At 43.0% G+C, this 21,034-nt stretch overlaps 1 protein-coding gene across 8 annotated transcripts in view; it reads right to left on the bottom strand.

The window, feature by feature from the left end:
• ARHGAP32 (Rho GTPase activating protein 32) overlaps positions 1–21,034 on the bottom strand; it is a 265,176-nt gene that overhangs the window by 121,066 nt on the left and 123,076 nt on the right. The window lies entirely within an intron of this gene.

Below are 21,034 nucleotides of genomic sequence, written 5' to 3' on the forward strand. Positions count from 1 at the left end.
CAAGAAAACACATTAGGGAATGAGGGAAGTCAGTGCCTTTAAATTCTAAAGCCTAAGTCACCTCACAGAAGCCCTGTTTTGTGCAAAACTGGGTAGTAGTAACCAGCAAGCAGCAGCCTTCCAGTTTTGTACTCTCTTCATTGCCCCTCAGCCCATCTGAAAGCTGAGACCCAATTCCCTCTTGCATCTAGTCTTCTCTGATAAAATCAGACAGCAATTCTTGATACAGAATCGGTGGCTCCAATGATGTGCAGACTTGTCTGCCACTGGCACAAAGAGGTTATAGAAAGTGACAATGAAGAAAATCTCTTCTGAGGTGAGAAGTGTATTTGCTAAGGCAAAGAGCATCCTGAAATGACCTGTAAAATGCAACAGAGGAATGTGTGAACTGTTGTCTGTACTGCTCATTTGCTTGTATTTCCCTAACTAGTAGCATATATCATTCATAAGTACAAGGAGCTGAAAAGGATGCTACTAGTATAATACAAGGCCAATTACAAACTTTGTTTCCCTTTTAAAACCATCTAAGTTCCTTGTTTGCAAGTACCAGATAGCAGGAAAAAGAAACACCAGTAAATAACCAAAATGTTCTTTTTTCCCCTCAACTGACAAAGCCTATTTCATCCAGCTGTAAGTTCAACTGTTCCCTAAACTGACTTTGTTAAATGAGATCACTGCTCACATCCTTACAAACAACATGCAGTTCTCAACTGTGCAAGACGAGTATGTAGGTTACAAGCCCAACTGTATCTCAGATGCTGAAATATAGATACTGTTTTGTAAGAAACAACAGCATGATTTCACATGCTGTTGTGCAGTAAATCTGTGTTTTTGACTGAGAGTGCTGATGCTAAAAGGAACCCAACTATGCACTAGGTCTACACCCATCTCTGTACAGCAACTCCCACATGGATGTCCTGGGGTACTGAGGCATGTGCACCCAGGTGTATGCACACAGCCCTACACCATGTAGCCAGAACTCTCCTTGTCCCGTCTTCTGCTCCTTCTGACAGGTTGTGGGTTATGAGTGAGGGAAACTGTAAAGGAAAGATGGGGTAAATCTCATGAACTGAAGCTAAGGAGGCTGTTCCTCTCCGGATGAATAATGAAAAAGTTTCTTTGAACCTGTCTCAGCTCTTTCCTGCAGAAATCGCCTTCCTCATTTCAACAAAACCAGTCCCCAAGCAACACCATCAAAACCGCTAAGTTTCCCAGGAACCCAAATCAAATTGCCATCGAACAACAGAGGGGATTAGCCAGAAGTGACATAATGGATTTTGCCAACACTTCTCCTACTACCAACTACAGCACAACCCAAATCTGTATTTGCTCTCCCCACTGCCCTAAAGCTGCACTAAACAGTTAACTGAGAATCTCCCTGGTTGCAGACCGAGCTCTGCTTCCGACACAAATTCCCATAAAATTGTGGTGCCCACCATTTAAGAACTAGGAGCCAAAAAGAAAAACCCAGTCTGTCTCCAAAGGAAACCACCTTTAGTCACTGGTTAATTGACCCTGGTGACTGTAATAGCAGACATTTGGAAATAGGCACTTTGATACACAAAGCACACATGCCCGCTCTTGTGTTATTCGTTACACCACAGGCTATACGCAAAAAGGGAAAAGTAAATATTTTCCACATTACTATTCAAAGCAAAACTAATTCAATGTAATGATGGGTTTCCATAGCCACTTTTGGTATTTCTGAAATACAGTAACTTCAGGGTTCGGATAGGATGCTGGCATGTTTGGGATGTTTTTTTAAAAACGCCACTGACCTTCCACCTATCTGCAAAGGAGCATTTTTCCAAGTTCACAGCCAAACTGAAGCATTTCAAACACTATGAATGGCTCCAGTTTTGTTGTTGTTGTTTGGCTCTGTGCTGATTAACACATGTAAATAAAGGCAGCTGGTGTTACCTCTCTCTATTTCCATTTCACACCCTATTAAAGTCTGATTTCACAATTAATTGAAACCAAAATGAGATTATTCAGAAATTAATCCTCTCTGGCAGCCTTTACTGTGCTGAGGTTTAGTCATTCATTACCTGGGGAGGCACAGACCCCCTCCCAGCAGTATTTAGAATTAAACATTTTGGATATCACACAGCGATACCAAAACTGGTGCTGGAACAGGACGCGTCTGCAAGCGCATCGCTGCTGTTACACACTTGTTGGAACAAGAGAGGGAAGGATTGCTCCGTCTCGCTGACAGAAAAGCCACGTTTTAATACGAGCAGAATTTAAAAGAGCCAACTAGGGGATCAAAATGTAAAGGAAGAACAACAGCACAAGGGATGAAGTCACATCAACAACAGGCCCAAAGACCAGAGAAGTCAGATCCAAACGGCTTCCAGGTGGGTAGGGTTTCGTAATGACATTTCTTGAGTAATGAAGGTGCAACGGTAAAACACGCTGGATATACACACCTACTGACCACTGGACATGTTCTAAATGACAAAAAATAATTCCTGATGTGATTTAAGAAACACACACAAACGATACAAAATCAGCTTATGACCACAGAATGAGCTGACGGATGAACAGATGATGAGGATCACAGAATCACAGAATCATCTAGGTTGGAAGAGACCTCCAAGATCACCGAGTCCAACCTCTAACCTAACACTAACCAGTCCTCCACTAAACCATATCACTAAGCTCTACATCTAAACGTCTTTTAAACACCTCCAGGGATGGTGGATGTGCAAATTACCACCGTTTCTCCTGCCCTTTCGCACTCCTCAGCCTCACCTCACTCCAAAAATGACCAACAATTGTAAAGATGAGACTTTTGAAAAGCAGCAGCTCATGGCACACAAGTACTGCTCCAGGCATCTCTCTGCACACACAGCTGCAGCTGTTTGGAGCCGCCTGGAGCTGGAAGTGAGGAGAAGACGACCACTGCCACCGGCCTGCGGAGCAGGAGAAGCCTGAACGCCCTCTGCACGCTAGGTGGCACCGCACTACAAATTATGGTGGGATTCGGCAATGATTCGGGTTCCTAAGAAAAATGAGTAAAATCATCTCCCGGCTCATGAGCCCCGTCCTTTGGAAGGCCGGCTCGGCACGGCCGCTGCGTTTCCAGGGCCAAGACAATGGGGACGGCTCCGTGTGAGGAACCAGCCGCTTGGCGGGGCCAGGCAAAAACAAGGAGACCCTTCAATTGAAGGGGCTCACTTATTTCTTTATTTATTCCAAAGAGAAGTGGCTTTACCACAGAACAAAGCCTCCTTTACGTTCGCTGGCTACTGCTGGACAGAACGGGGCCCTTACTTCGGCCGCTGCCCGTCGCTGTGCCCAAACCCAGCGCTGCCTCAGCGCCCGGGGCTGCCAGCACGGAAAAGCCTCTGGAAGGGGCCAGGAGTGGGATTGCTTCACACTCTTCGCCCATCATTTTTAAACAGGCTCATTTTATATGCTGGCAACACATGTTAAGGGTAGAAACCATGTAGAACCTCTAACGTGGGCTTGTTAAAGTTATTGAGAAACGCCTTCATCCGCGGTCAAAAAAAGAGTAAGCCAATGAATATAATTTTTTTTTACAGCTCTGTAAGATACATGTACGTTTTATCTTCCTGCATATGGCATTTCATAAAACTGCTGACTTTCAAGGAAAGTGCATTAAAATCCCGGAGTTAGTTATGACTGCCTCTTCTGCTCGGAGCTCCAGAATCCATTAAATGCTGTGGGAGGTCAGTGACAGTTTCAGTCAGAGTCTACTTTTCCATTTGCTGGAAACAAGCATATTATTCCTCTGAGAGAACTGAAAATTGATACAGTCCTGTCATTGCAGGCTATTAGTCTCTTGCTCAGTTGCTTTTTTTTTTCTCCCCCACTAAATCAATATTCACTTTTTTTTCCCACACTGATAATAATCAGTCACTGGAAAAAATGCTTTAAATACCTGCAATCTCCTCAGGAGTTCTGGGAGAGGAGAAAGAACAATAAAAGCAGCCCCAAAAGCAATCATTTTGATGGGAGGAAGAGCGCTGTGGCAATGAGAAGCCCAATTTGTTAATCTAGCCATTGATCCTGTCTCACTGCCACAGCTTTTTCCCTTACTCAGAGTGCAGAGAGGTTTCTACTATGATTTCTCACCTTCCTGTCATCCAAACAGAGTATTCATTTTGTTTTTAATACACAGGCCAAATGGAGAAGTGGGCTGGGCTGAGTAACATCACTTATTTACATTTACAGAGCAGCAGTAAGAAATGCATAAATAAGCCCAATTGCACAAAAATACTTCCACTGCAATTTCGTCATCAGAAACTTACTCAAAAGGATGAACAGACATGTCAGTGGGTAATAAGGCACCATCAAAACTTCTCTAAAAGCTTGGGAAACAGACTGTAAGCAAAACCAAACAAGTTTTGCACATCACTTTTACGCAAACCACATCTTTCCAAGCACAGATCTGCAGGACTAGGCTCAAGACAGAAAAGCTAAGAAGGGGAGAAATCAGTGTTAACTACAGCCACATCTGAGAACTGCTTCCCCAGGAAAAGCATTATTTATTATCTGGCTAAATACCAACCTCTCTTGCTGACAAGACGAGCAGCAAATGAAAGAAAATAATCTCCCCTTAGCTGGAGGAGGAAGCGATAAAAGCTGAGGGGAAGCTTATTCTATTTCCTCCCATGACCCCAGAAGTGGGAAAGATCAACAACCACTCATCTTTACCAACCCGGCCGTGTGAAACCCGGTGCGTTTGGCATTTACTGTGCCTCCGCCCCCAGTTTTACATAAAGGTTACTCTACAACTACAGGACTCCCAGAGCTTTCAAACTAAGCCCATGACCTTTAGCTAGTTGCTCATTTCTTTGCTTCACTTCAGTTTGGGGGCGTGAGGGTGCGCACACAATTTTTGTGCACACATGCATGTGTGTACATCTGTGACAAAGGATGTTTAAAATTTTCACATCTTAAATCCTCCTCTCTCCTTTTTTTTTTTAAACAAAGAAAACGAAAGTCCATGTTCCACAGCTGGATGCAGAGGCGCAGTGCACAACTCCCATATGTTTTAGATCACCACAGGCATTTCTATACAAAAACTTGAGCGAGTGCTAAAGCGTGGAATAGACTAGATGGAAGTATTTCCTCTCGACTACTCCTTTCTGGGAAAGGGGAGCTGGAAAATGACCAGAAGAGATACATGGACTAATTGATTTTCTGAAAAAGGAAAATTTTGCTAGGAGAAAAAACAAAAACTTCCCCCATTAGCCAGATGTTGCATAAAAAACTTCAGTCAGACTAAAAATATCTGGCTTTAACATGAAACTCCGAGGGGAATCACGATGCCTGTATTTATTGCACCTCTCCTTCTCTTCAAGTGCAAACACAACCACGTGCATGGTTCTTATTTTCTGCTGCTCACACACCTGCCCTGGGTTGCTACCGCTCCAGCGAGCGCCTTCCCACATTGCGGTCATCAGGAGTACACTGAGGGACTGAGGGACACACTGCACCCTCTACAAATTCCCTGATATCCCCAACTCCTTGTCTTTTGCAGAATGGGGTGTCCCAAGGTATCTGCAGGCTTTAGGCAATGTACAACTCAGACTAGCACACAGAATTCAAAATACAGCTGCCAAGTAACTAAGCAGTTGTATGAGGTCTAAGGCACCTCATATACTGGGGGAAAAAAAAAAGTTTACTATATTGCACCTTACCTACTCTGAAAAATAAATATTGCCCAAATTCAAACATTTATACTAGTTGTAGAATGAGAACACGTAAGTTAAGACAAGGCACTGAAAAAGCCCTCCCTCCCACACTCCTACTGCATTTTAAATAAGATTTTATAGTATGCTGCAATTACACGGTTAATGACACAGTCAGACCTTGTGTAGGAGGCACTGTATTTCTGATGAAAACAATCAATGACATTTACAGGAGCTAGGTGACTTGAAGAACTTATCCTCAGCCCCTGGAAGAAGTTTTCCAGAGTACAACCATGAGGTCACTCTCGTGGCCATCAGCACTTGCACAGCATCATGACAATGTTGGGAAGGACAAAGGAGAGAGGCAAGGCCAGTCTCTGTCCTCTGCCACATCTGGTAAACATGAAGGCTCTATTAACTCTGATAGGGAAAGCTGTGTTAGTATCTTTATCATCAGTATTACCACCCTTCCTACCAAAATGCTAAAAATGCTAAATCCTTGATAGAGGTCCACACAGGTACAGATCTGTAGGTACCATTATTCCAACAAGACACACAAATGCCCTAAAACCAGTGGGTTGTTTTACTGTTATCTCAGCCAAATCAATGAGGAAAATCTCTAAGAAGTCTGAAAATTAGATGTTTCATCTCAGGTTAACATAACCGGCTCTCAGAAAGTGCCTACCACTTCATCTATAAGGTTTCAGCCTCAATAATTCTAGCCAAAGGCACTACTCAGCAGACAGAAAGCTGGTGTAATGCAGTCATTAAAATGAAATAGGTGACACTACTGTCATCCATTTTCAGTTCTGAAAATAATGAGTTGGAAAAAAGATCAAGATAATCATGTTAAAGTCTTAAGCAATTATGTGAGAAACTCAAGTTTCTTTAAACAAACAGATTTCTTCGCTCTCTTTGAGAAAGGCTTGAAGATACGTGTGTACCCTTATGGCAGACAAACACCTAGCTAATAATGAGACCTACTTTGAAATTACCACAACTTTTAATCTAATTATATGATTGGGTTTGATATTATTTCTGGGAGATGCTGTTTTAGAAGGACTAGAGCTTTCAGCCCAGGAAAAGCAAACACATTATGCCGCACTGAAAAGCAGCCCATCCTCTTAAATATTAATTGCAACCTTATGGCTAACAAAAAGAAAGAGGAGTATTTTATTCTATATATTTTCTGGGTCTTGTAGCTGAAGAAGAATTCCTGCTAAACAGACAAGCTTCACTAGGATGTGAAGCTCTTAGTTCACTACATAAGCCCTGCCCAGTATGGTCTTACTTGCATTGAGGTCAAATGGACTGTCCTCATGAGTAAAGGACTGACCGCAGTAGAGAGATGCCAGGCAAGTAAGAGAAATCCTTTCCTGCTATCCTGAGGCTGTCCCCAGAGCTGCTGAGGCACCTCAGAGATCTGCCAGGTGGGGAGGAACCGCACAGTCCAGTCCCAACTGAAAACCAGCGTGTGATCACAGAAATACAGACGGCATCGTGAAGCACAACAGCGGAGTGCAAGCCAGCCTTCAACATTTCATGTCACTCGAGACCATGACCACTTCAATGCTGTTTTTTTTCCAGTGCTTCTATGAAATGGATTGCAAACTCACAGTGGCCAACTGGAAATCGTGAGGCTGTATTTTCCAGACTGCAAGCACACACAGGAATTACCCCATTACTTGCCTGCCACGGATTATTTATGTCATGGGGCAAAGCAGTATATCACATGCATTTCCAAAATCCCAGGGGAGGAAGAAAAATGCTTTTGCAGATAAAAGAATGCACCTTCTGTATGTTGACTTGGTAAAGGGCAGCAAGGACAGTAAAGCAAAATGCCTTCTATCCATGGTATTACAGAAATAATCTTGGAAAAGCTCTATAAATAGGATTATTTTTATTTTTATGAAATGTTTCATAAAACTTATCTTGTGGGCATTTTTTGTTTATTTGTTTGTTTTTGATCCATGTCTCAAAACCTTAATCGGCTGTCTCCAACAGAGTAAACTTCAAAAGTTACAAATACAGGAAAACTCCATAAAAGTTCATGGATCTAAAAACCACAGATTTTCACTCTAGAAAACACCACTAAAATGCCAGAGGCAGAAGATAAGGCAACAAAGATTTGAAAAGAAAATTTTAACCTTTAAATTTCCCAGATGACAGATCAGGGAAGGTGGTTTTTGAACAACTTGGGTCACACTGGAACCAGGTGTACACCTTGCAGGCTCCACCTGAGATCTCCCCACTCGAATCGCGAAGCTGAGTTTCCAGTTCTGCATTCTCCAAAGAGAAAAGCTTTTGGTTTAACTTTGCCACTGTGTACTCTTTGAAAGCTCCTAAGAAGTTTGCTCTTCTGACACACTTGTTCTCTGGATTTCTGCAGACCTCCAGGAGATGGGCTGTTATGATTCAGCTCTGCCTGACGTTGATGAAGACAACCACGAGGATAAGAATAATAGCATCAACCACTCTGATATGGCACCCCTGAGGCCACCCAGCATTGCAGGTAACTCGGTTCCTCCAAGCGGGTGACGTGATGCTCATCGCTCTGTGCCCAACTGCCCGGCCCCACAGCCGGAGGCGAATGGTTTGTGGTGGCAGTGACAGACTCGCATGGGAAGCACTTCCATGTGCAGGAGAGCAAGGAGCAGAGCAATTCCAGCAGACAGCCCCCCACAGCTCCAAATTGTGGACAAACAAAGAATTCAAAGTCTTATTTCACTGTATTATCCTGGCAGTTCTGTTAAGCTTTGTATGAAGAACTTCTTAGTTTCCAAAAGAAAACAGTGAATTGTCAGCAACTGGGAGTAGAACAAACACTCACCTACAGAAAGCTCTGATGCAATAGCTTGTCTAAATGAGCACACACAAGATGTAAAATGCTACAGGCCTTCCAATAACTCAGACTGTCTACAGCCACTGAAGTGAGTGTATTTAAATGAACGGATTTCTGCCTGGGGAACACTGGAGTGTGCACATGCAGCACACCTGACAGCGCAGGGCTTATATGTAATCCATGCTGTAGTCCTTTTGCAATTCAAGGACACGCTATGGTAGCAATGAGATTTAGTATTACTGATGCAGATATAGTTTGTTTTACAGTGGTGGTTTTAGCCTTAATCTGATCACAGCAACTTGCAAGACAAACACACCCCTAACTGCAGCAGAAAGTACAGTACATCACCACATCCAAGGTGATTTTCAAAGGAAAACTAAAAAATGTATCCATTTGATACACAAGAACTGGTAGAGTACATCGGTACTTTGTTGTTAAAAATGGAAGTTAGCCCCCTCTCCTTTTTTTTTTTTTTTTTTTAAATCTAATAGAAAAGTGAAACATTATTTTTTTCAGGACTGTCTCTAGAAGAGTCAATGTATGACCCAAGTTTTTGTCGTAATGACGTTAGGCACAAGTCAAACCAAGCTGAGAGGGGAAAGCAACACTTGACTCTTGAAAAAAAACACACCAGCAAATACTTTAGGTTTGGTTTTAAATCAAAACATCCTACACAAACCTGGCAGAGATGACAACCTCACTGCTTTCTTTCAATTAAAGGATAATAAAAAAAAGTTTAACAAACTCTGACAGCACCACTGAAACTTCTGTTAAAATCAGTTCAGAACACACTTTGCATCTCAGCTATTCCTAAGCAACCAAAGAAATGACAGATGGATTCAGAAAATTAATATACAATAGACTTGGGGGAAAGGGGAGAAACAAGCAAAGGAACACCTATTTTAACATAATTCACATTTCACTGCTTGTAGGAATTGTTTCATCTGCATCTTACAAAGCATCCAAATCAAAGGAGACTCAAAATATGAAAATACAAGGTAAACTAACCCTGAAAAACAGCCCAACAAAAAAGTTTTAGAGGAGAAGTGCAGCAGCATATTTACTGAGTGCAGCCTGACCTCAGGAAGTGCAACTTCCATTACACAACGTGGATTTATTCTTGATCACAGCTCCCCTTTGGAATACCCCGGCAGTTCAAAAGCACCTCAGAGCAGTACAGATTTAATTGCAGAGTAAACTTAATGCACACAAGAGGAAACACTGTGAGCACAAATGCCTCTGACATCTGACTTTCACCCTTTTTCATGGGACAAGACTTGCACAGGCAGAAGGTGATTCTGATTTTGTCTAAGACCCGAAAGGGAAGCAATGTGAAGATCGTGCTCATCTTTTTCCTAAAGAATGACACCACAGCTAAGTGCCCCCCATTGGTTACACCAGGACCTGGGGCACTTCTGAATCCCTTGGCCATCGTGCCCACGGCACAACTGGCGCTGGAGTACTACAGAAGAAATACTTTAGAAGGAAGAGCATCGTTTACTGAAATTGCCAAGATCAAGGCCAAAACAAGAAATTTCCAGGTCAAAATACTGACCAACCCCAGCACAGCTTTACCTGACTTTTGAAAAGATCACAGCCAAAGCTGTGGCCATAATTAGGTAAGTTCCTAATTAGCAGACTTCAAAAATCAGTTGCAATTACAAGCTTCTATTATTTTTTGGTCTCTCTGGGCGTGAATAGTAATTATGGGTAATTAATCTTAAAAATATCTCACTGCTCATGAAGAGCTCCCAGCAGCACAGCAGGCAACAAAGGACAAGGCACCATCTTAGAGGTAAGAAAGGCTTAGAGTCCTCTCTTGTTAAAAAACGAATGGGGCAGTATGAGACCTGCTTTTAATTGAAGGTTTCCTGTTAAAAAGTTCCTACTTAACTTACTCCTGAGAAATCTTCAAGTCTGATGCAACCTTCCTCTTCTCTAAAAAAGCAGAAATCAAGCAGCCAAACCCCTTAAAGTAGTACACAAATATTCATACAATGAGAAATTACCAACCTGTGTCTTCTCCCACAGCAACCAAATTCAGATTAAAATCCTCTATTTTCCCTTCAGAACGCAAAGCAACAACAAAGACCCCGCAGCACAGACTTTGGTGCTTGCTTGCAGTGAGAGTTTATCTTCCTTTTTTAATGTAGAACTCTAGGATTTGTTTTTTTCTTTAAAACCTGAAAATAACCTAATGTTTTACCTGTTTTTTTTAATGGCAGGCTTGAAGGCCTCAGCCATGTCTGGCCCGATCTTTAACTGCTGCCTGAGAGGAGACGCCAGAAGGAGAAGCGCGGTATGGCAGAGATGATCCTTTTGTTAATTGTTCGTTGGTTTTAGGGGGCAGCAGGCAGGGAGGTGGGCAGCAGCACGTGTGCTCTTCACAGCATGAACATGACCAGAGGCATTTGTGCTCAGAGCTCTCCCTTCCTATGACATGTCTGAGCGGGAAGTGACTTTACACGTGAAAAGCTACACCTAATGGCAAGCAAACCACAGCACGGATACAGAAATAATGATAATATTGCAGATCAGTAACAGGAAAAATACAATAATAATAATTCAAAACCAAAAAGGTATCCTCGTAATCTGAGACCTCGGACATAAAACTCCTTTTCATCTTTGCAGATAATTTTTAAACCTTTTAAAAAACAAAAGATGTCTTTGTCCTTGATGGCTTCTCACTGACGTTATTCCGAACAGTGCAGGTATGTATTTCATCCTCTGCACATCTTCAGTTGAGGTGATGTCTTTATAACCAATGCAATATTCGGACACCTCTAAGAGGCTGGATGTGCTTTCCCACTTCCCGCCACCCAACCAGAACTTGTGTTTGGGTCTTTATTAGCAGCCTGCAAATCCTTTAGACAGGAGAGGCAGAAGGAAAATATTCACAGCTCAGTGAAGGACAAAAACTTCTCTGTGCCCTCTGATTCAGCAGCAACACAAACCAGCTCTAAAAAGATCTTCTGCTTAGTTTAAACTCTACTTAGTTTAAAGTAACTAGAAAGTGATGGATAAAGGGAGGCTTGGCAGAGCTGGAAGAAATGCAGACCATGTACTGGGGGAAATAAAAACCAGCAGAGCTTGTCCCGGGTGTTCTCAAAGTGCATATCACAGCTCTGGTGCTACTGCTAAAATGCATTAATAATTCAAAACGCATGCACTAGAGTAAGAGGTCACTTCTCCGAGAAGAGTTTCCAAACCCAATCTAATTTTTATTTCATTTTAAAACAGATGGCAAGGCCTGGCGTTAAAACAAACCTTGAGCCACAAGAGAAGTCGCACGGAAGTGGGCTCTGAACCCGGATCTGATGCTTCTTGAGCCTTACACTTAGGGCTAAAGAAGCCTGAGTTCCCCTCACCTGAACAAGGCAGCACCCTTGTCCCAATATGACGCTTCTTCTTTCATGCAAATCCTTTCTAACCCAAGGCTCCAGCTCCCACTGGCATCTGTGTTCATTCCAGGATTGCTGCACCTATAATTACTGTGGGACTCAGCACATACACAGTTTGTCAATAATTTACTAGCTTTTAAAAGTAAAATCCTGGATTCACACTGTAAAAATAACAGAAGTTGTTTTGGTTGTTTGAATACTTCAAGCTGGTAAATGGGAACTTGGTCCAAAATCAGTCACTTTAAAGACTGAATGTTTTGACATGTCATATTTGCAATAAATAAGTTTAACACCCAAGCTCTGTAAAGAGCAATTACACAGCTGCACTGAATTTCAAGGTAACTCACGAGAATTTTTGTTAGTATCTAAACATAAATTGGCAGGACCAGACAACATCACCTACCCCAAGAATGAGATTTTCTAGAAGGCAACTTGTTTTATAACCACATTTATAAGCTTCATCATTCTTCCAATAGAACCGGATTAATTTTAGGGCAGGTTCACGGATCCTGAGCATACATAAAGCATACAGCACTATACATCTTCATTTCCAACTTGCTATAATACTGGGTTTGCTGCTATCTATTAAGCAACAGTCTTTCCTCTGAATTATTACTGACATAATTCTGAGCATGATGGTGCCAAAAGCTCACTCTGCAGTTAGAGGTGTGAGCTCTGACTGCAACTCACAAACCAGTCCCCAGTCATTCAGAAAAACACTTGATGGGGCTTTAAACATTTGCATGCAGGCCTAAACAAGCTTCTCATAAAAGCTCCTTCTGGGAAATATAGGAGAGGTCTTGCACCTTAAAAATATGTCCCATAGCAAGTTATTTAGTTACTATTAATGGTTCTTTAATTCATATGGTAGAAGGATGGAAAGAAGAAAAAACAGATACTAAAATCAAAGTTTCTTCAGTTATTTTAAAGAGAAATTTTTAAAAACTACACTTTAGGAGAATGAATCTTGAAGAGGATGTGCAAGCATCATGAGCTTCTTCCTTCAAGTATTTTATAAATCAAATAAAATAAAAACAAACAAACCCAAACCACAAGTGCACTGCTAAACTGCTTCAACATGATGTTTAATGGTAGCATTCAATTTTATACTGTTTTGCCAGGAAAACAACCTGAATTTGCAGGTTTTGTTGACACAATAGCCAGAAATGAAAAGGCAGAGGAAATAAGGAATTGATATCTCTGGAATACTCACCAGAGATCAAAGAGCTTTTTGGTATGGATGCCCAGGAGGAAACAGAAGCCTCCATTTTCCACACACACACCACAGCAAGGGATAAAATAACAGAACTATCAAAGTCTACAAACATGTTTAAATGCCTCCTAGACATAATGGTACGCGTGGGTGAGAATATGTGCCTGTGTGCACGCTTACCCATTTAAAACGAAAAATCTGTCTGAACCCAGACCCTTGGGAAAGTTTAGGTTCACGGGAAATCTTCTGCACAAATCTGTCTCTGTTGCAAGTAAAACAAACAAGAAAACTTGGGTCTCAGCGTAGCAGATCTAGAAACATCCTCTGTGGTACACGTACAGCTATGTGTGTTGCATTAAGAGTCCTGTCACAGTACAGCAAACATTTTCACGTGTAGTATGCAAACACCATTAGTTCAAGTGCTTTCTTCTACATTTTCTTGCCTTTCAGGGTAGACCATCAAAGTTTGAGAGCAGCAACAAGCTTTTCCTTGAGCACTCAAAGACAACTCTTCTCTGATTTTATAACGAGAGAACAAGCTTGATTTTGCCATGCCGCATGCTACATTACTGAGAGAAGCAGGTGGGGAAGCAGCGCTGATTTTCCAGGTCTGGAACCCAGCTGGAAAGCAGATCGCACAAGGAGCTCCACAGAGCTCCTGGACACACGGCGTGTCTGGCACCACAGCCACAGCACGCCTGGGATGCTCAGATGAATGGGGCAAGGGATCTCCTCACAAGCAGCCCTCGCCTCCTTCCACCCACACTTCTCAGCCAGGACACGAAGACAAACACTTATAGCTACAGCTCGCAGGCACCCACATTCCACTGGGATGCTGATTAATGAATAAATGAACAAACAGCTTCCTAATTCACAGCCCAACTTCCTACCCCTGAGCTGCCAACACTGCCATCAAACAATCTCAAGATGTGGCCCCCAAGCACAAACGAAACAAATTTCCCTTTTTGTAAGCAGGCACAGTGAACACAACACGTAAATGGTCCAAATGGTATTTGGTACTGGCATGACAAACCTCCACATATAAAACCACACCTCTGCTTCTAGAAATCCCAGGGATTGTACTGATACCAAGTTTCTAGCTGTTAAAACCACACAGGCTCAGCATGCTTGCAGATCTGTGAGCACAACACAAGGTTCATTTAAACGTTTCTCTTGTTAGCAGCACGGCTTATTGTGTATAAAACAAAGAGTTTTAATCCTCTTTCAGCCTATGAAACACTAGTGAAATAGGGATTACTTTTCTGGAGCACATGGATTCCTTTTAAATTTTTAATATATTTTAATTATACGTATAATACATCTGTGTTTTTTTCAGGTCATTAAACCTGAGGGAAGAAAATTTTCCAACAACTCTGCTCCAGTTACTAATTAAAACAATTTTTTTTACAGTTCTGTGACATGCTGCTAAGGATGATTTATGATGGTGGCAAACGGCAAGGGGTCAACGCCAGAGCTAACAGCTGGGCTTATTATGGTCACTTTCAAGACTTACTCATGTCATCAAATAGCCACTATGCACCAGTAAAGACAAAAATCCACAAACAAGTTTGCTATATTTTCAGCGTTAAATGCAGGGGGAGTAAAAAGTAACCAGGGTTCCTGCAGGAGGTCACCGCTTTCAAATGTGAGTGCTAGAAATCCTCAGCTGCAAAGAAGAGCCAAGGGCACAGAGACTTCCCTGAAACCACCCTGGCCTGCCGGTCCTCAGCACATCGCCTGCCTCAAGGTATTTAAGTCAAAGAAAATGCTTATCCAAATTTGCACGGTTATTTTCTAATGTTACAATAAGACAGAGCAGAAACACACCAGGTGAGCAATGCTCAGACCCTCGGAGTGCCCTCGCTTTGCCATTTGACACAGCTGGGCTCTGCTCTGGTGAAGCACACCCAGAGGAGACACGAGTCGTCCCATACAAATGTTCAAAAGCACCCAGAGGCAAAAGGAGCAAAAAGTAACAACAATACTAATTCAACGGAATTAACAGGTACAATCTCATTTGCTTTTAACAATAATTTGCAGGTTATAGTCTATCCTTCTATTTATATACTTTGATGATGATGAGCTTGAAATAAAAGACGTAAAAATAAATTCCTTTCAATTTCCTTAGAATAAAGGAAATCTGACAGAGCTCATCTAAAGAAAGACCGAGAGGAAAAAAACCTTTCCTCCCTATGAAAGGCAATTCAATAACCAGCCAGCTGAGCAATGGCAGACAAATTAGCTTTTGCTTTTTAAAAAAGATAAAACAGATTTATAAAGTCATCGTTCCGGTATCCGCCAGCCAAGGGGAGGAAGGAGTGCAACAAGATGCTGATCCCCTCGTTAGCCTTGAAATTACCTCCTGACAGTTTTTTTTTAGCAGGTTTTACAGAGTGGTAGACAATTTATGTGAACCCTGCCTGTTGAAGAGAGCTCACTAACAAGGCTGTTAGCTTGCTCTACAGCCAGCAACAACCGTAAAACAAGTACTGAGCGTGCCAGCAGCTGTAGTGAGGCATCGTGGAGAGAGATCAACGCTTCCACACCTGAAGTCATCCTCCCACTTTAAAATCCACGCTGGAAGAAAACCAAACAAGCTGGAATTTCACAGGTGTGTTCTTGTTCCAGGGAGGAATTTTTCTGAGTGGCAAGCTGGATGCAGAACCGGGAAGCAGATGATTCCAAAAACTGAGGTGAACTTACTTGAATATTTTCCTCACTTTTTTGGCATTGAGAAGCTTCGCCTAGAGACTCCAAATTTTAGAAATCTGTTGATCTTGGCTGTAGACTGTGCCAATTTTAAGGGATTTGTGGCTGGAGTTATTAAGTTAATAGAAGCAGTTTCCACATTATGAACATCGTTGTTTTTCTATACCCATGTCCTTAAGAGCAGCCCTTGCAACATCTCCCCCTGCCACTTAGAAGGTGATGGTAAAGAAACCATACGGAAAAGGCAGTCAGAAGGAGGGGCCCTTGCTCAGCAGAAGGGGACACAACTTGCCAGAACAAGGGAACAGGCACAGGGAGAGAGTGACAGCACCCACAGATGGAAGGCAGGCTAAAATGGAGCACCATGTAGTATTCAGTGTGGTATACCATGCCATAACCACTCAGATGTTTTTAAAGACCAAGCAAAACCAAGCAAAATTATTTTTCACAGCATGAACACACAGCAAAAATCAGGCCAGTTTGGGGGATTTTATTATGCACTTCCATCTTTTCAAGGGAACGAGTCAGGCAGGGAGGACTGCTATTTAATGTTTCACTTTTTTAAATAAATACTTTTTCCCTCTTTAAACACTTCACAAATGGGTGGAATAAATGAAGACATTCTAGCCTGCAGCTGGCCATGACAGCCAAGATGCTGAAATTGCCATGCCCACAGGAGAGCTGAGGGAACGAACAATCCTTCCTCCACCGGCGGCAGGGCGCAGGCTTCGTTTCCAATCATGGCTGGAAGGAGATGGGAGCTGTCTGACCCCACACAGACACAGGTCAGGGAGCACTGACATTCCTGTTGCTTGTGGTTGATCTGTGCAAAGATGTTTCGGCCTTTAGTCATTGACAAAACATGTTAAAGCACCCCAGTTAGCTCCAGAGGAGGGCATCTGGGCAGGCTTTCCCAGTTTTGTTTCCTTTACAATCCATCACAGGAAAGAAAATAAATTTGTATGATTAATAGAGGGAGACCTTCACAAGCACACTTCCCCTCCCCACCCTCTTCCCCACAGGATTATTAAATAGAAGAAAAAAAAAGACAAATCACCAGAAGAAGAAGACCCCCCAAAACATCTTCTCAACAGACTTTGTTGATAAAAGGCATCAGAAAATTGAACTGCTCTTTGCAATGCTTCTAACTCTTAAGACACGACAGGAAAATGCAATTACAGATGCAAACCACAGCCACCATTGAAATGCAGCCCAGCGTCTTGGCTGGAAGGCTGCTGCTTGCCAAAGGCATTCAAACAGCAAACAATGTGCTGAGCTGCAGCAGGAATTCCTGGCAGCTGATGCCTCCACCGGCGGAAGTGATTCTGCTTCAAATACTTCCTTTACCACTGATAACATGCTCCTATCACTTGCAATGCCAGGGCTTAACAGATAAGGAGGAGAGGATCTTCCATGCGCCGTAATCCAGTCCTGTTCTGACGGGGTTTTATTTTTAGAAGGCAGCTACACAAACACAACCACAGCGAGACAGAGACCATGCTGTGCGAAGGGGTAAATCCGTGCCAAAGGCAAGATAGCTGAAGCGATATGAATGTGCATTACAGCACTTTCTCTGCTTTACTGATTATTTGCTCCCTGAAAAACCCCTATCACCTGGGAAGCGGAGAATTCATCAGCTCTCATATTCCATTACTAAAATCTTCTCAACTGAAGATAATTCCTTAATTGTTTCACGTGAAGACAAAGTCTTTATTTCTGGCAGACAGTAAAGACACTTGGCGAATACCTGGCCACTGTTTCTCCTGTTCGTATTAATGGCCCAGAGAGGGGCTTGAGGGGCAGGATGTTTGGTGCACCAGGAACTGGCCGGACGGCTGCATCTGGAGAGCTGTGGTCGACAGCCCGATGTCCAGGAGATCAGCAACGAGTGGTGTCCCTCAGGGGTCCATGCTGGGACCGGTGCTCTTCAATATCTTTATTATTGACAAAAACAGCACATTTGTAGATGACACCGGGCTTAGTGGTGCAGCTGATGCAACAGAAGGAAGGGATGCCATCCAGATGGACCCAGATGGGCATGAGAAACAGGTCCACACAAACCTCATGAAGTTCAACAGGGCAAGGGCAAGGTCCTGCACCTGGGTCAGGGCGTCCCAAGCACCAGAACAGGCTGGGGGATGACTGGATTGAGAGCAGCCCTGAGGAGAAGGACTTGGGCACACTGGTGGATGAGAAGTTGGACAGGAGCTGTCAGTGTGCGCTCACAGCCCAGAGCGCACACATACCCTGGGATGCACCAAAAGCAGTGAGGCCAGAAGTACAAGGGAGGGGATTCTCCCCCTCTAGCACACTGAAATCACGTTTAAATTTAAGAGGCTACCTGTGAAACTGCTTCTGAGCATGCTATGTCACATTGGGATGATTTAGGCACTTCTGAAGTTAAGCACGCAGTGAGGTTTCCTGCCTACCTGTACTCTGAAATGTCAGTGTAAGAAGACCTGAAAGAGGCACTGAGGACTTCCAACCCTGTATTTTAGTGCTTAGCTGAACATTAGGATACTCTGTACAGCAATACCTGCATAAGCAATGTCTACTTTGTATATTAATTGGTTGGATTTGGATGTTCTACAGACAGGAGAGGCATCACAGATGGACGTTAGCCAAGAGCTGTGGAAAGGCAGAGCAGACCTTAAGAGTGAAGGCAGGCAGCAGAACCGACCTAACCAACGCTGAGTAATCACAGCCTAGCTGTGGCCTAATAACATCTAATTTGGGGGACACAGACCACAGAGGGCTGAACCACAGTTCTGTTCCTGCAACAAAGCTCTTAAATACTCACCCGGCATCAGACCAAAACAAACGGTCAGTGCAGAACCTGGCTTTTCGTCATAAAGTTAAAAATGATACGTGCATGAAAAATAAATGCAGTAATAAATGTGAAGTATTTCAGCAGAATACCAGTGGATTTCTGGCACTGATGCAATTTGTAAAGCCCATCCTGTAACTGCAGCTTTGACAGCAGCTACCTTTGTCATGAATACAGCTTTTGCCTGGTAAACCAGAAATTTCCTGCCCATGCAACACGCGTCTTGCTGGCCAGACACAGATAAGGGTAAAATATGTGGCTGTTGAAAGCAGTGTACCAGAACATCTCTGAAGAGAAAAGCCTCCCAAAATGCATCTAGTTTTGTTAGCACAGTGCTAGGAGGAGAACAAACCCCTTTTTATACATCTCGAAGTTAATTTAAAACAATCTCATGAGGTGAAATGCCAAGATATTAATACCAATTGCAGCATGAGACCATATTACAAGTGACATAAACGTTACAAAACAATCTGAAATTTGGCCAGGCTGTTAATAGACAGCATTACACAATTACTGACACAGCCAGATAATGCTGCATTTCTACTATGCAAATTTTTAACAGTGAATAGATTTTGAAAGGAGTTTACACCCACTACCCCCTCAGATGCAACTTGGTAATTCGCTATTAGGTGCCAAGCTGTCAATTACAAGTCACTTCATCCTACTGCTATTCTCTAGTCTACTTTGTTATCACAAAGGAGCCACCAATGAAAGCCACTCGATTAAAATGTATGAGCCCTATATGAACCTATTTTTAAGACTGTAAACTAATACTGCTGTTGTATTAATAGCTTGCATTTATTTTGCCATTAATACTGGTCTTCTCCTCCTAAGGAAATACTGTAATGCTCTGTTCTTCCCTATGTCAGGAGCAGAGCTCTGTTCTTATGATATTTTTATCCCTATTAAAAAGAAACCACACCGTGGGAATCTATCAGGAATCTTGCTTAGAAAAGGGGAAGAACAAGAGGCACGGAGCTGGTATTTAGGGCCTGATTCACCTTGTTTAAGCACTTATTTGGCTTTAGGCACACAAACAGCAAAGAGCACATTTGGGTGAGTAAGGCTTCAGTTCTGTGTAGGGCTTCTCAGAGGCAGCAGAAAAGACACAACTGGCTGCCCCCAACACATCCCATCACCAGTGCCTCCCGCGCGGCTGTTGACCATCCTTCTGACTCTGTTGCACAGACACTGAGATACAGCTGAACACCCAGGACTGCTTTTTCTTCCCCTGCTATTCCTCCCCAGGTATTTCAGCCAGACACTGCTCTGGTTACAGCCGCTGGTGTCCTGCCTTGTGCCAGGGGTAACGCAGAGCACACCTGAGCAGGGGCACGGGAAGCTGCAGACAGCACCAGACTGCACCAGCTCTTGCTTGTGCAAACTGCCCACCAGCACATGCTTTGCACAGCAACGTGAAGAAAATCTGTAAAGAACATATTCTGGGATTTTATTTCTGCAATTGGTTTCTTCCCCTTTAGAACACACAACTCAGCACATCAACCATACAGGTACCCACTGCCCTCCTTAAAAGATGCCAAGAAATGCTTAACACCACAAAATAAATGATTTGTCTTCAAAATCCTTTAAATACTAGCAACAGGCAAAGGTTGTAATCTCTCTGCAGCATGCACATGGCACTGGAGGTCTGCTAATGCACCCACCTCTCTGACTGATGGAGAGGAGAACTCAGGATCGCAGAATGCCAAAACCATCCCCGTGTGTACAGAAACCTGCTCAACACCTACTCCACATAAAACCTCTCCCTGAAATGACTGAAAGATCTGTGATGTCAACTCAGAAAATTACCAGGAGACAAAAATAGGGATGCAGATTAGTCACACTATTCCTATAGACAGGAACTGAAAGAAGCAGAGCTTTGCTTCAGAAGCCCGAGGATTGCTGTGAGTCAGCAGCCCCCTCCCAGAGACCTGACAAAGCACTGAGCTCTTTGCTCTGGTGTCCTCCTGAGGCCACTGCTTTGTCTAACTCACCGAGCCTTGGGGACATCTGGGGATAGTACCTCTCTCCTTCTTTTTTGTTTCAGCCACAATCATTACCTTAACTGCGAAAGAACAGGGTTTTGCGCTTCTCAGGTAAGACTGGAAAGCTTTTGGGGGGTGGAACAGAATGTATCACAGCTGAAATGGTTCTTTTGAGTCAGCAATGTGAATTTCTACGTAACTACTGTATGTGCACGTGTCTTGCAACATATGTGCAGCCCCTGCTCAGTATAGTGGATCTACTTAGAGCCATGAAGTGTGAGTAACAGTACATAGGAATCCTGAACAGGACCTGAATTCCAGAGCACACCTTCTCAGTCAGAATTTAAGGACAGAAAAAAAAGGGTGCATAATTCTGTTTGCAAAACTGTCAGGT

The sequence above is a fragment of the Aythya ferina genome (genome assembly GCF_964211825.1).
Source record: "Aythya ferina genome assembly, chromosome: 22".
Lineage (NCBI taxonomy): Eukaryota > Metazoa > Chordata > Aves > Anseriformes > Anatidae > Aythya > Aythya ferina.